This window comes from Ammospiza nelsoni, chromosome 8 (genome assembly GCF_027579445.1).
Source record: "Ammospiza nelsoni isolate bAmmNel1 chromosome 8, bAmmNel1.pri, whole genome shotgun sequence".
In the NCBI taxonomy this organism is placed as follows: Eukaryota; Metazoa; Chordata; class Aves; order Passeriformes; family Passerellidae; genus Ammospiza; species Ammospiza nelsoni.
The window spans coordinates 3,472,484-3,487,879 of NC_080640.1; positions in this window are offsets into that span (position 1 = coordinate 3,472,484).

Consider the following 15,396-nt stretch of genomic DNA (forward strand, 5'->3'; position numbering starts at 1 on the left):
CCAAGCCTCATCCAACCTGATATAGATGAGAGTCCAGGCTCCCCATGTCAGAAGCAGAGGCTGTTCAGATGAATGGGGCTGATCACCTGCCTCAAATGAGGGAGCTCATTTCTCAAATGGAGCCCAAACCTGTTTGAATTAGAGCTTTCCAACCACTGTGCTGAAGAAACAGAAGTTCTGCCATTTCATTTTGTTTCTATTTCTCTTATCCTGCCATCCTGGCTTTGAATTTTCACTCTCTTATTCCAAGTACACATCTTGCCTGATTTGCTTCATCCTCAAGAGTTTTCCCAGTGTCCTCAGGCACTCAGGGAAGAGGCCAAGTGAGCTGGGCTTCCCCCAGAACACACAGCTCCAAAGCTGAGCTCTGCTCATTTCTTGGCTGTCTTCCTCTCACATCAGAGAATATTCCAAATAAGGCCTCGCTGGTGTTGCTCAGAATCAAAATAGCTGCTTCTTATTTAGGTTTGATAACCCCTGGAGAAAAGTCCCTTGGACTTTGGCTTCCTCTCAGAGCTGCTGACTGCCTCAGCATATGGTCCTGTTAGATCTTCTCAGTTCAACACTGTTACATCACACTTCTGTCAGCTGTCAGTATTTTCATGTTTTTCTTGGAATGTTTGCTTCCTGTCCTAGACCTTCTGCCTCTAGAGTCAAGTGGTTGAGTTAGAATCTGAGGCTTTATTTTCAAAGTAGATTTCTAATCCTCAATGCAGCACAGAAAAGCATAAAATATTGACTAAGTATAAACAAAGGGGTCAGGAACTAAAAGCAAACACCAAAAGAGAACCACAAATATCAGTTTCTCAAACTCATTAGTTAAAAATATAATTCCAATGTTTTGGAACAAAACAAACCAGCTGGTTAGGTTTTTTCCTGCAGTTTTTGATTGCCAGAGTGCAGAAGGCATTTCTGTTTGTGCCAGTGCTGGGTCAATACCCCAGCTCAGTGCAGAGGGATGAGCAGATTTGCTCTCACCAGCAGCTCACTCAGGCTGAGTCCTTACATCTAATACTGATCAAGGGCTTCCTGAAACACTCCAGGAAAAATAGGGAATATTAGCATCTGTGTTCTGCCTGGCATTTTGGGTCCATATGCCCTGTTTAGCTGGTTTTCCTCATCTGACAGAATACCTTCATAATCCTTTCCTTTCCATACCCTCAGACACTGCAGTGGGATTCCTGGCTGCTGTAACCCATCCCACAGGCTCCTGTACAATATTTTTTGTACTCATAGATGTTGCCTGCAGATTTACAGGGCTTTGGGGTTAGATGTGTATCAGAGAATCCCAGAGGAGCAGGCTGGAAGGGATCTCAAGGACCCTCTGGTCCAGCTTTTCTTGGCCAAAGCACAGTCTAGACAAAATCTGGCCAGATCAGAGCCTTTGAGTGTGAACCCTCCAAGGGTGGAGATCCCACTGATGGCTTCTCTGAGCCCTGTTCCAGGGTCTGACTGACACTGATTGTTCTTTCCCTGATAAGCAGTCTGAGCTTGCACTAATTGTCTCAAAACATGCACACTCTGCCTCTTTTCAAACCCAAATGAAGTTTAATTGAGCTGGTTTTCCTTGAGAGATAATGTGACTAGAGAGCATGAAGTCCCAAATGTAGTGAGACTGCGTGAAATAAAAGAGATTATGGATTAGAAACACAAACTATTAACCTAGAACAGCAAGAACAGTTTTGGCTTCTCTTTCTGCCAGCCTAATACTGGAAGGGCCACGACAAAAATCATTTAATTGATATTTCTCATCCAAGTTTATAGCTGGAGCTGATTAAAAGCCTCTATTTCTTTCCTGCTTCAATTTTCAATGTTCTAAAATACTTAATTCTACAAAATGAAAGTAATTAGTAAGGAAAATTTTCCAGAAAAAGAAAAATGTTGCTTAAAACAAAAATTATCACAGAATTTGGAGCTTTTGTAACTTATCCAGGAACTCTGAAACTTGCTCTCCAAAGCTCTGTGGGATCTCCTAAAGCCTCTGGTGTCCAAGGCAGGGAGCAAGGCTGGAGGTGGACCCTGAAGTGATGGAGGTGCCTCCAGAAATGGGAAATGTCCCCAGAGACACACTCCATCAGCTCCATCCTCTCCTGGTCATCCTGGCAGCCTGGCAGCACTTTTGGAATCCTGCTGGAGCTCCTGAGCTCGTGCAAACCAGCATGGATTCAACACTCCAGCATTCACCACAACCTCTCTGGGTTTGGAAGCTTCCAGGCAGCAACATTTCCCATCTGAAAGGAAGAGTTTCACCTCTCATCCAGCATCCTCCTCTCCAGCATCCCTCACCTGTGAGCTGCTCATTTCCCATCTGAAAGGAAGAGTTTCACTTTTCATCCAGCATCCTCCTCTCCAGCATCCCTCACCTGTGAGCTGCTCATTTCCCATCTGAAAGGAAGAGTTTCACCTCTCATCCAGCATCCTCCTCTCCCACAGCCCTCACCTGTGAGCTGCTCATTTCCCATCTGAAAGGAAGAGTTTCACCTCTCATCCAGCATCCTCCTCTCCCACAGCCCTCACCTGTGAGCTGTTCTGCACTGTCCTTTCCTCTGGAGCAGGGAGAAAGCAGCACCTGCAGCTCAGCACACCTGAGCACGTCCCAGAGCATTTCAGTGCATCTGAACTAGGCTGAACACGTTACCTCCAGGCACACTGGCCCCTCTGGGGAGCACAGACACCCTAGTTCACACTGCACTCGCATTATGGAGACCTAATTTAGCCCTGATGTTTTGAGATGCACATGCAAGCTGCTTTTCACAAGGTCACCCCCAGCAGAGACAAGGAATTTTTCATTATTAGCGTGAAGACCTTGAGTTTTGAAAAATGCTCTTGGCTTTCAGCATCATCTGCATGCTGGTTTTTTTCCATCTTCCTTGCATTAAATGGCCACTAGAAGAGGCTGTAATTTATGCAGCACTCCTGGCAGCTGTCTCAGGGGTTCTGTGCAAAGAACCACCTTCATTTTAAAAGCTCTTTTTAAATGAATGGTCTCAAAAACACTGTACACTTTTAAAACTGAACAGACAAGGGAGTTTACATGGCACAGAGAGAAACCTGTATTTGGTGATAAATTAAAACATTCAGCCACAAAAATAATGGCTAGAGAAGATGAAGAAAGAAAAGATAAAGCAATGTTAAAGGAAGATATTTTGCTATTTAGACACATTCTCTCTCTCTCTCCTTGTGTAGAAAATATTTTAAAGGTGAGTCCTGACCCTGTTTGTCCTCAAGTGTTAATAGTAAGTGCTCAGACAGGAAAATGATGTTGATCTGCCAGTCACTAATTGCCCTTGGGTGCTCTGTTTTTCTCCACAGCCCTGACAACTCTTCCCACACCAGAGGAAATAGTTAGCTCCCATCTTCCTGTGGAGCAGCAATTTCCCTATTTCCATAGCTGAAACCTTCCCCACCGAGCAGCTGCAGTGTCTGCTTGAACTGTGGAGTATTTATTTTGTGGAGGTTTTCCTAAGTCCTGATCAAATTAGTTTGAGAGAAAAGATACCTACAACGTCCTAAAGAACAGCTGTTCCTGACAAACCAACCCCAGGAAACATTTTGTCTGTTTATCCTATGAATTGGCAGAACATGGGCTGCTGCATCCTGAAATATTCTATCATCCCCCACTAAATAAATAGGGAACTGAGCAGTTCCTAGCTACAGATCACAAATGGAAGTGGGAGGAAAGTAAACATCCAGCTCAGCTCTCACCTCAGTGCATTGCTGGCTCCAGCTCACCTGGAGATTCTCCATAATATCCATAGGAAAATAGGCAAGGACCTTGTGGGGCTTTTCTTTAACTGGACATCAATTTCTTTGAAGTGCTCACATCCTTCTTGTCTAAACTTATCCATTCAACATGGATAAAGACATCTGTAAAAAAGGGAATTATTTTCCAACCTCTGCCTGGCCGGGGGCCACTGGAAGCTGTGTGATGTTCAATCTTACATTCAGCGTGGCATGAAAAAAAAATGTACAGGGGAACTCTTAGGGGCTCAATCAGGCTGCTTTTCAATACTTTAACATGGAAATCTTTCCCTTTAGTTAAAAAAATTACAAATATATGTATATATGTTTTATTTTAACACAGTGACCTTGGGGGATTGTGAGTTTGGGGTTCAGAGGCTTTTTTCCCTCTAGGATTTCTAATGATTTCTAATGGCAGCAGGGATTCCTGACTCCTGCATGCAGGATTTTAGCTGCGGGCAGGGCAGCAAGGACAGGCTGTGCTCTGTCAATCTGGTAATGAGCAGTAATGACAGACTCTAAGCTGTCATAAGAGGATATGACCAAGCCTTGTTTGGGAATGGAGAACTCAGCCCAGTCTGGGGACAGCCAGGATGGCCTGAGGGAAGGGACCTGCCCACAACAAAGAGCTTTTTGCCCTCTCGCCAATAAAACTGACCCCTCCACACGATGTTCCCAGCTCCTCCCCACTGCCCAGCCTCCCGCCTCTCTCCTGTTCCAGAACAGGTGGTCAGATCTGGATTTGTTTTATTTTGTCCTAAACACGGTGTTAATTCTGTGCTCTCACTCAACCACAGCTTGTGGGGGAGAATTTTAATCCTGGTGAGATTTCCCACCCTTGCAGATTCCCAGATGGAGATTGCAGCAGCCTTTGTCAAGTGTTGGGGCTGCTGCAGGCTGTGGGATTTTGGGGAAGCAGTGGGGATGTCCAAGCCTGCAGGAGGAGCTTTCCTGCCCTGGGGCCAGGCTGGGCCCCTTCCCTGAGCAGCAGGGCAAGCAGCATTCCCATTTTTGCTCAGGAAGTCACACACTAATTACAGAGCTATTGCTTTCCTCATTTAAGCAGGCAGTTAATCCCAGTGCTATTAAAATCCCAACATTCCCAGCTTCCCTCAGGAACACCGAGTGGCTGTTCACGGAGCAGCCTCTTCTGTGGTGACACTGGGCAGGACACAAATGCTGCACAGTCACTACAAATCCATATTTTGCTGCCCTCCTTTCCCCAGGAGACAGCCTGGGGCAGGATCTGTGCTCCTGCTTCCTCCTGTGACAAAGAAGGTGCCACAGGAGGGCACAAGGAAAGTGAGTCATTCTTGTCATCATTAATTAATTAGTGTCCTGCTGTTCCCCCAGGCAAACCAAACAGATTACACAGGGTACAGTTGACATAAACAAGTAGGAAACTCTGCTTATAAAGGAACTTGGGAAGACATTCAGTCCCAAACGTGCCAGAGCTCCAGACAGTCCCAGTCTCTTTGCAGGATGCTCTTGGGTGCTTGGATCCGTTCTCCCTGATGAAGGTGGGGTTCCCAGATTAAAGGATGCACAGAAATTATTCTCCCTGATGAGATAAATGTTTCTGTCTCCAGCCTGGATGGGTGAAGCTTTAGGGTCTGACTAAACCAGAGCCAAGGTCCCCACTTCCCAGCAGGTGCCCCATGGCAGTCAGTGGATATCCAGTCAGTGGATATCCCCAGATATCTCCACACCCAGAGAACTGGGGGGATCAGGACAGCATCATCCCCATGCTCAGGCACCTCTGAGTTTGCAGAGACCACCTGGAACAGGGCACACAGGAGCCCCTGCTCTGTCCCACCTCCCTGTACTCAGGATCTGTCTTTTAAAACTGTTCAGGCAGACACAGGTGCACTTTGCAAAAAAGCCACTAAAAAAAAGCCAAATCCCATCTGCATTTGTGCATTTCCTTGTCTCTCAGCATTCCTTGCCTTGGACAGCAAAAGCAGCCTGTCAGAACGTGGCCTTCCCTGGTGTCCCCTGAGCCACCCCACAGGAAAAAACTCACCAGAAAAGGCCATATTGTTTAAAAAAAAAAAATAAACTTCCAGTCTCTAGAAAGAGAAAAGAGAAATCTTCCAGTCCCTCTGCTCAGAGAAAAGCTGTCGGGGCGTGTGCTCAGCCTGCCCTCCTGGTCTCTCCCAGCTTTCTGTGCCTCTCCCAGAGCTGCTGCTGGGGGAGGCTGAGCAGAGCCAGCAGTGATGCTCCCCAGAGCTTGGGCTGCCTGCCAAGGAGCCCTGCCAGGTGCTGCCTGTTTAAATTGCTTAATATATTGTATTAAACAAAGATCAATATCAGGATCATGAGCTCCAGGCCTGGCTTGGAGTGTGAGCTTGTCCAGAGCTCACAGCATCCTCCACAGCTGGGCTGGGCACCCTCAGGGCTCCAGGGAGCTGAGGCAGATCCTGCTGGTCATTCTCCACCTTCCCCAGCCCAATACAGAGAGTTTCTGCTCCTAAACTGAGCCTCTGCAAAGCCTGGGCTGCTTTTTCCTGACCCCAGCAGGGAAACAGGTGGGAAAACCCTGAGATCTCCGTGTGCCTGATGATGGGAAAGGCCTCAAAGCTCAGAGGAGGGTGCAGAGCCCCAAACTCAGCCCAGCCAGGGTGTGGGAGGTGCAGTCACTTTGGGGATGATGGACAAAGCCACAAACCGTGCTGTTAGTCCCCATAAAGGTGAGTTTGTCACATTTCCAAGTGCTGTGGGCTCGGGTCCAAGCTCTAATGGCTTCATTGTTGTCGGGTTACAATGGGCTGTGATAAAATCTCCAGCTCTACAGAGCATTTCCTGGCAGGGGTTCAGAGCAGCCAGCACACCTCGGTTCCAGCTGTGGCAGAGCACCAGTGGCCATCCAGGGCACAGCCACCAAACTCCTGTGGCATTGCCAGGTTGGCAGTGATGCCTCAGGTTTAGCTTTTATGTTTTTCACATTCTGTGCTGCTTTAGTGTGTGGGTCTGGGTTCACATCAGGGATGCTGAGCTCTGTGCACAGAGCAGGGAGACAAAACAATTCCTGCTCCAGCTGGGCACCAAGGACAAATGACCCAAATCTCAGCCCAGGAGCACAAACACCGTGGGCTGCAGAGAGAAAAACAAGCAGGGTGGGACTGCAGGGCTAAAGCTGGGATGGGACAATGAACTGCAAGGTGCAAATGGAGCAGAGCTGATCCCAGGGACAGAGCCCGTGCCCGGCCGTGCATTTTGGGGCCATTTTGGTTCATCTTGGGTGCAGCCCTGGCTGGGCTCTTGTGCTGCCCATGGAGGAGATCTTTGAATAAATCCCTGCTTTATTCTTTAGTTCTGTCCAGTCTCTGCTGTAGGTCAGCCTTCACAAGGCATCAGCAGTAGCCACACAGCACCAAGGATGGCAAAATCTGTGCATTAATAACTTGTGCTGGGCCTCTGAGTGAAGGACGATGTGCTGCACTTGGTAAGTAAAGTGTCTGAGGTCTCACAGCTACGCTGGTTTATTAATTTGCCTCGTTAATCTAATTTGCTACACTCTTTTGGGAAAGATTAAATGAATCATTTGTAGGCATGAAAAATCAGCACAAGGGAAAGAAACGAGGAGGTCTGGCACAAAAAAAAAAATTAAATTCAAAATTCATTTTAAAAAATTGAATAAATGTTTGTGGTGACCAGAAGCTAAAATAACAAATATTTGTTATGAGGAGGAAAATTCCCCTTTCCTCTGTAGGTAGGTGGGAAACCCTATGGAAACCCCATGCAGGACTGAAAATGAGCAGAATTTAAAGATGTGTGTGAAGCTGGGAACCACAAATTGCTGAGGGGGTTCTGTGGTACCCTCACATTTGTGCCTCTGTCCTTTTGTTTTCTCAAGTATAGATATGGCTTTTCAAGGAAAACAACAAAATTACAACATGTGAAAAGCAAAATGCTCAAACAAACCTTGTGGGTAGGTCACCACAACCCCTGGTAAGTCAGATGTGAGATAAACTTCCCTTGTTTACCTCATCAGTTATGTGTGTGGTCAAGGGCACATGACACTTTGTTATTTTCTGTAAGCCAAACTGGGGGGGAAATCATCCTTTCAGATTTTCAGTAATACAAATTTTCCAAATTTGATTTCCAGTAATACAAATTTTCTGCTTAAATTTTTTGCTTTAGCAGAAATTCTCTGAAATGAGATGGAAGCTGTTGCCTAATGAAGAGCCAAAGACAGGTTCCAAGTCCAATTCACCTGATTTGGAGGTGGGTGAGACCCTTTACAGAGGGATGGGTTTCAGGATTTAACCCTTAATTCCACAGAGGAATTGGGAAGACCTGGAGCAGGGCAGGGTTTTAGGGATTCTCCCAAGCAGGGGTTAACCTTTGCTTTGTTTAAAGGGGAATTTCCAAAAGCCTCATGCAGGACATGAGAGGATGAATTTCTAGGCTGAGCCTCCCTGTTTTCCCCCCAGAGCAGGCTCTCTTTCAGCAGCTGTTATGTTTAGCTGTTTTGCATGACTGAATTTCCATTCCCTGACTGCACATCATGTCCCAGCTTGGAGCTGCCACCAGTTTGAGACTTTAAAAGGACTGCTCTCTCCTAGACTTCAGAGATTTCAAATTAGAGCCTGTCAGAGAACTCCCACCCCTGATCCAATGGCAGATCTGAAGTTTCCCTCCCTTTGCTCCAATATAAACCCTTGGAACAACCCTTTGAAAAGCACCAGGTCCTGGACTGCCCCCACAGAATTAACCCAAGGCAAGGGTCAAGACTTGGTCCCACCTTCAGAGTTTTGTAATTCTTTCATCAGTATGACACTTTAAAAGTTCCTTTCATCATTATGACACTTTAAAAGCTGTTAACTCCTTAGTTCACCTCATTTTCAGAATGTTTCCAGCCAGGCTGAGTGTCTGCCTCATTGAAATGGAGCATCACCACCATTTCTCACTCAGATGTCTCAGAGGTCATGGACCATCTCAGCTCCTGCTGCAGAATATCTAATGCCTGAAAATAATTGAAGGGGACCTTTCTGAGACTAAAAGTCCTTTATCAGCTGGGAAGGTGTGGATGGATGAAGCCCATCAGAGCCCATATTCCAGAGCAGATAGTGGAGGGTTAAAGAGCTCAGGTGATGAACACAGTCCTGCAGGAACAGAGTGGGGACAATAAACACTGCAGACATCAGTGAAGGCTGCAGCTCCCCCTTCCCCTGCCTGGCACTGCAATGATTGCCAGCATCAGCACACGTGGCTTCCAGCTCGGTGTCCAGCCCTGCCACTGCTCCATGGAGTGGCCATGTCCCCTCCCATCCTGTCCCCAAAGCCTTCCTGACACCCTGGCACCATTCTGCTTCTCTCTCCCTTAGCTGTCCCATTTTCTCCCTGTAGAAATAAACCACTTTTTTTCCTGGAAGATTTTTAGTGCTTTTGCTTTGCAGAGATCAGTGTTTTTCCTGAGTGAAGCCCAAAGCCTGTGAAGGAGTTGGCTGTGCCAGACAGGAATTCATTCCCTGTTTATTCCCAGGTGGAACCAGTGGGATCCACCATCCCCTGCCTCGTGCTTGGTGCTTCTCTGTTGAAATGGGATCTGCCGGCTCTCCCACCCTTCTGTGAGGGATTTTAGTGTTTTCTTCTGGTTCCCAGCTGAGGCAGCAGTGGAATGAACTTCTGGGCTGCCCAGTGAGGGGCAGGCATGGTGCAAGGACTGAGGGACCTGGGGACAGAGGGGATTGCTGGAGGGTCTCAGGGAGATGCCTGGGAACCAACACTTCTGAGATCCCCCAAAAGGAGGTGAGCACCAGATGCCAAATTCTGATCCCTGTCCCGTGGCAGCAACTCACTGATGAGTTTTAGGGTGATTTGTTTTTCTCTTTGCTCTTAGCCACATAAAGTGATAAATGGTTCACAATCAGAGATCCCAAACTGGAGAATTTTAACAGCTTCAGCAGAAGATTCAGCCCTAAGTTTGCCTCCCCCAAACACACAGCAGTGGTCAGAAGGGTCCTGTCACTGCACATCCATCATGGGGCAGCCACATATCCCTGTGCATCCACACCTCCCTCTCCCTGCTCTCCCACTGCAACAATCAGACCTTTTCCAAAGACATTTACCAGCTCTTTCCCTGTTCAAAATCCTAAAATAATTGTCAGGAGCTATTTAAAGCCCTTCACAGCCCATGGGTACAAACAAAACCCTTCTGGGAGAGCCCAGCCTGGCTGTTTGTAACAGGACACACAAAGCTCAGTCACATTGCCTGGGAAGCTCAGGCACTCCTGAACATGCCTGCAGCTTTGTGTGCCCATGGATTATGAACCTGCCCTTTGATAATCTGCCCTGGTCAGAGGCAGAGCAGGTTTGGGTAATGCTGGCTCACCCTGGTGACATTTCCAGCTTAATTGGTGAAAAAGCTTCCGCACAAGGGGTGCATCCCACAGCAGGGAAACACAGAGTGCTGTTCCATGGAGCTGCTCAGGGTCTGGAGGGAGAACAGGCTTTAAATGTGGAGAGGAAACAGGGAAACACAGGTGTGGAAAATGAGCAAAGGGTGTGAGTGAGCCTGGGAGGAATCCAGCTGGGACATCCAGGGGTTTACTCAACAGCAAAACAGGCTGCAAAGAGTTTTTCAGGCTGGATGGGGAACTGGAAACACAGGGAGTTTCTTGCCACAAGTGCTCTACAGTGCACAAATGTCAGCAGACAGAGTTCCAAGTGGCTCTAAGGTCACTCCTATAAATAAACCATCTCGGCCCCGAGGAGCCCTGCAGAGCTTCCCAGGAAATGTGCATCCTGGCAAATTGGAGCTGAAAGGGGAGACAGGTAATGACTGCTCCTTTCAATGCTGCAGGAACAGAGAGCTTCAGCAGGACCAGCAGTGGCTCCTCCAGTTTTTCATCTCTCTGATGAATAATGCAGCACATCCCATGAGGGGATGGGCAGCGTGTGCCAACAAACTGACACCAAACACCAGCAGGGCCAGGGCTGCCAGGGATGGTAAAAACAGGGGTGGATTCACTCCACAGGAGCTGTGTTTGCACACTCAGGTGTGCTGGGGTGGGTCATCCCTGGCTCTTTAATCAGGCATCACCCAGTGCCCACCTGCAGCTTGACCTGGATCCCCACACAGAATCCTTACCTGGATCCCTGCACAGAATCCTGACCTGTATCCTGCACAGAATCCTTACCTGGATCCCTGCACAGAATCCTTACCTGGATCCCCACACAGAATCCTTGCCTGGATCCCCACACAGGATCCTTGCCTGGATCCTGCACAGAATCCTTACCTGGATCCCCACACAGGATCCTTACCTGGATCCCTGCACAGAATCCTGACCTGGATCCCCACACAGGATCCTGACCTGGATCTCCACACAGAATCCTGACCTGGATCCCCACACAGGATCCTGACCTGGATCTCCACACAGAATCCTGAGCTGGATCCCCACACAGGATCCTGACCTGGATCCCCACACAGGATCCTGACCTGGATCTCCACACAGAATCCTGAGCTGGATCCCCACACAGGATCCTGACCTGGATCCCCACACAGGATCCTTGCCTGGATCCCTGCACAATGTGAGGAAGGGAAAAGGGCATATATATATATATATATATATATATATATATATATATATATATGAGATGGGGCAAATTCCCCAGGCCTGCAATGCACACTGTGCCACTGCTGAGAGTGAAAACCACCCCTGCAAAGGAAAACACAACATGTAGGCAATCATCTGATTACATGCTTTAATATTTCTGCAGCACAGAGCTCGCTATAAACTGCTCTGCAAGCAGAACTTGGGGTGCTGAGGAGGGGAGGCATTAGGGCTGGGGCAGGCACTGGGGGCCATGGAGGGTTTGCATGTCTTGTAATCAACTTCCATTGCATTGAAACCACCACTGTTCTTCCAGGAAATCACTGGATTTCAAAAGAATAAACCATAATTATTTTTTTAAGTACTATTATTCCATCCTTATCCTAAAGCTTCTGCTGACCTCCAGCAGCACAGATCAGATCCATGTAACACCCTTTAGCCTCAACCCACTTTAAAATATTAATCCTCATGCATGGCACAGCATTTCCTCTGGCTGGGGAAGGCTTGGCAGGGATAGGGATGAGCTGTTGGTGCTGCAGCCAGCAAGGGGAAAGCAGGATGGCAGCAAGGATGTGCTGGGCAGAGCAGGGGCTGGGGCAGTGCTGAGCTCTCTGCTCAGCTCCCAGGGCAAACCCAGAGGGATGGCACCACTCCAGGGCATGGGGAACTCAGCAAACCCACTGCAAGGCAGGAATAATACCTGCCCTGTTTGGGGAAAACTGTGTGTGTGGTGTTTGCAGGGTCCCAGGAAGAGGGAAGAGATGAGAATCTGGCTCCATGTTTCAGAAGGCTGATTTATAATTCTATGATATATTATATTAAAAGAAAATTATATACTGAAACTATACTAAAAGAATAGAAAAAGGATTCATAAGAAGGCTGGCAAGGAATAGAAAGGAATGGAATGATAATAAAATCTTGTGACTGACCAGAGTCCAAGCCAGCTGGATTGTGATTGGCCATTAATTAGAAACAACCACATGAGACCAATCCCAGATGCACCTGTTGCATCCCACAGCAGCAGATAACCATTGTTTGCATTTTGTTCCTGAGGCCTCTCAGCTTCTCTGGAGAAAAAATCCTAACGAAATGATTTTTCATAAAATGTGTCTGTGACAAGCATGTGTATTAAAATACTCCCATGGTAAAATTATCTGTGCCATTTTTTGAGTTAACATTAAAAATAGCTACATAGGAATGCAAAACAACCTCTGATTTTAATTGTTTTGCTTTGGAAAATAGAAGGGGTGGAGAAGGTTTCCAAGTGAGAGAGAGCTGCACTAAGAGAGAGTACATGAGCTTCATGATTTTTCATAAAGGAGGAAAACTGCTGATTAACCTGAAAATATATCAGGAAAGGTTCACTGTGGACTGAAAGGGCTTTTCTCTCAAAGTGGTTCAAATAGAGAATTTATGATCAATACCAGTTTAGAGTCCATAATGAGCCCAGCTGCAAAGGGGTGGCAGACACCTTCCCGTCCTGCAGGAGCAGGAGAAGGATGAGCCAGGCTCCTCCTGCCCTCCCACTCATCAAACAGGCGCCCCAGAGATGTTGCCAGTAGCAACAATGAGACTTTCACCTGCTCAGAGCTCTCCCCTCTGCCTGAGCAGCCTCCTGGGCCCTGCTCCTGCTGCCCAGGGTGCACCAAAGGCTCTGGCCTCACGCTCTGTCACAGACACATTTTATGAAAAATCCTTTCCTTAGGATCTTTATTCCTGAGAAGCTGAGAGGCCGCAGAAATGAAATGTAACCAATGGTTATCTGCTGCTGTGGAATGCAACAGGCGCATCTGGGATTGGTCTCATGTGGTTGTTTCTAATTAATTAATGGCCAATCACAGCCCCACGCCGTCCCACAGTGTCCCTCAGGTATCTCTGTGGCCCTGCAGAGCCAGTCCCCAGCCAGCCCCACGGCCTCTCCTGCCATCCCAGCTCCCCTGCAATTCCAGTTCTGGAACTCCTCTGTGCCTTTCCTCTGCCCCCAGTGCAGCCCCAGCTCTGCCCAAACACTGCTTGCCATTCTCAGGGTGTTACCCTGGCCTAAATCATCCTGAAATGTGGATTCTCAGGGATGATAAAAGTGCAGATCTCCCCTTCCAGCACCTGTAAAAAGTTGTGCTTGGCTTTAGTACTTTGCATTCTCTCACCTTCCTCTGAAAAAAAAATCCAGGTTTTCTTTTCCTTGTTATTCTGAATCCATTTTTGAAATGACAACTTGAGTCAGTGCCTTTTGTAACTGCAACTGAAAAAATAAAAATAGGGTAGATGAAATATCTGCAGAGAAGTTTGCTGAAGCAGAAAGAGCCCCACACAATAGCAGGTGTCAGTCTGCACGAGTATTTCTGGCAAGGGAAAAGCACGGGCTGTTCAAATCAGGGATGTTTTGATTATCATTCCCCCCCCACAATGACTGTGCAGTTACAGCTAAGAATTATCCAGAGGTGTTAAAAATTATCATTGCCAAAAACAGAAGGAATAAAGAAATTGTGAGGCAGAGCAGGGGAGGGTCTGGCTGCGAGGGAAGGTCCCACACGGGGAGGCCCTGCTTGCTCAGAAAAGCTGTGGCTGCCCCATCTGATTTTGCAGGGCCCTAAAATCAAACCTAACTATGAGATGGAAAAATAAAATCAAACCAGTTGTACTTAATGACAAAGACATGGACCATGAAACAGAGAAAATTAGAGAAAGAGAGGAGCCAGGTGCTGTGAGCTGCTGGTTAGCAGGGACTCCACACCGACCCAATTCCCTTGCTCAGATGTGATTCCCGAGGGCCAGCATGAAATGAGCTGCAGTGGAGTTTCCAGGACAGCTGGATAAAGGGGATCACTCAGCTCTCCCTGCAAGGCTGGGTGTCACCAGGGTGGATTTATGGGATACAGGTGCATTTCTGGGATACAGGTGGATTTCTGTAACCTGTGCCAGCTTCAGCTGAAGATCCAAGCAATGCCACAGCTGTGCCTCATGTGCCCTGGTCACTCCAGCTGCAGAGGGACTCACTGCAGGGCTGGGGCTGCCACTGGCACCTCCAGGGCTCTGGAAAACCCTGTCTGAGGGAGGCAAGCCCATCAAGAGCCTGGGGTTAATTCCACACCGTCAACCAGCATTTGGTTTTGAAATTACCCTCCTACAACACTGAAGGCTGTTATTTAATCTGGCAAAATCAATCTCCTTCCTGGGGAACATCAGCACAGAAGAAGTGCCCAGGGTGAGTCCCAGCCCTGTCCCCATGGATTGCACACAGAGCACCCACACAGGCTGCAGAAATGATCTCTCAGTGCTCCATAGTTTTTTATTGCCTCACCTGCTTTGAATTGCAAGAGCTTTGATAAATGAACTGAGGAGTTCCCCAGCTCCTCCTTGCCATGGGTGAGCAGCTCAGTGGGAAGTGCCAGAATAACCAGGGTGATTTTTCACAGCAGGGCTCACTGACTCCCTGCTGAAGCCTCAATGCCTTTTCCTGCTCCTTTATCCTTGCAAACTCCCTGCTCTTCCACAGCAAGGCACAGATACTTTATACATTTTGGGAGATGGGCTCAACAGGCAATGTTTGAATTTGGGTATAAAAGCTTGATTTAAGGAGTTTTGTGCAAAATCAATAGCTCAGAAAGCAAACATTCCCTGGTAGCAACCTGTAGGAGAGCAGTTAAAAATGGGAATAGCAGCACTGGGCTTTGTGCATCCATAACAGGGAAAGGCATTGGGTTAAGATCCCTTAAATGTGCCAAAGCCAACAATTCACCTGGGTCTGGACAATTCACAGCCATGAAAAAATGGCAGAACAGGAGCAAACCCCCCTCAAGCACCAGGGACAAGTAAGAAACCTGCTGCTAAAGTAACAGCCTTAATCCCACCAAATTTATCATTATAAATATCATTCTAATCATTATCACGATAAATGTCTGATTTATCCTCACAAATCAGACATTTATAAGGATAACTGGCACATCCTTCATCCCACCCTAGCAGGGTGGGATCATCCTCCACAGGACGAGCAGTGTGAGGGCTCTGGAGCTCCAGGGTGGGCACTCCTGGGAGTCTGAGCAGAGGGACAAGGGCCTGAGCTTTCTCCTCAGTCTCTGCTCAGGGATTTATTGTG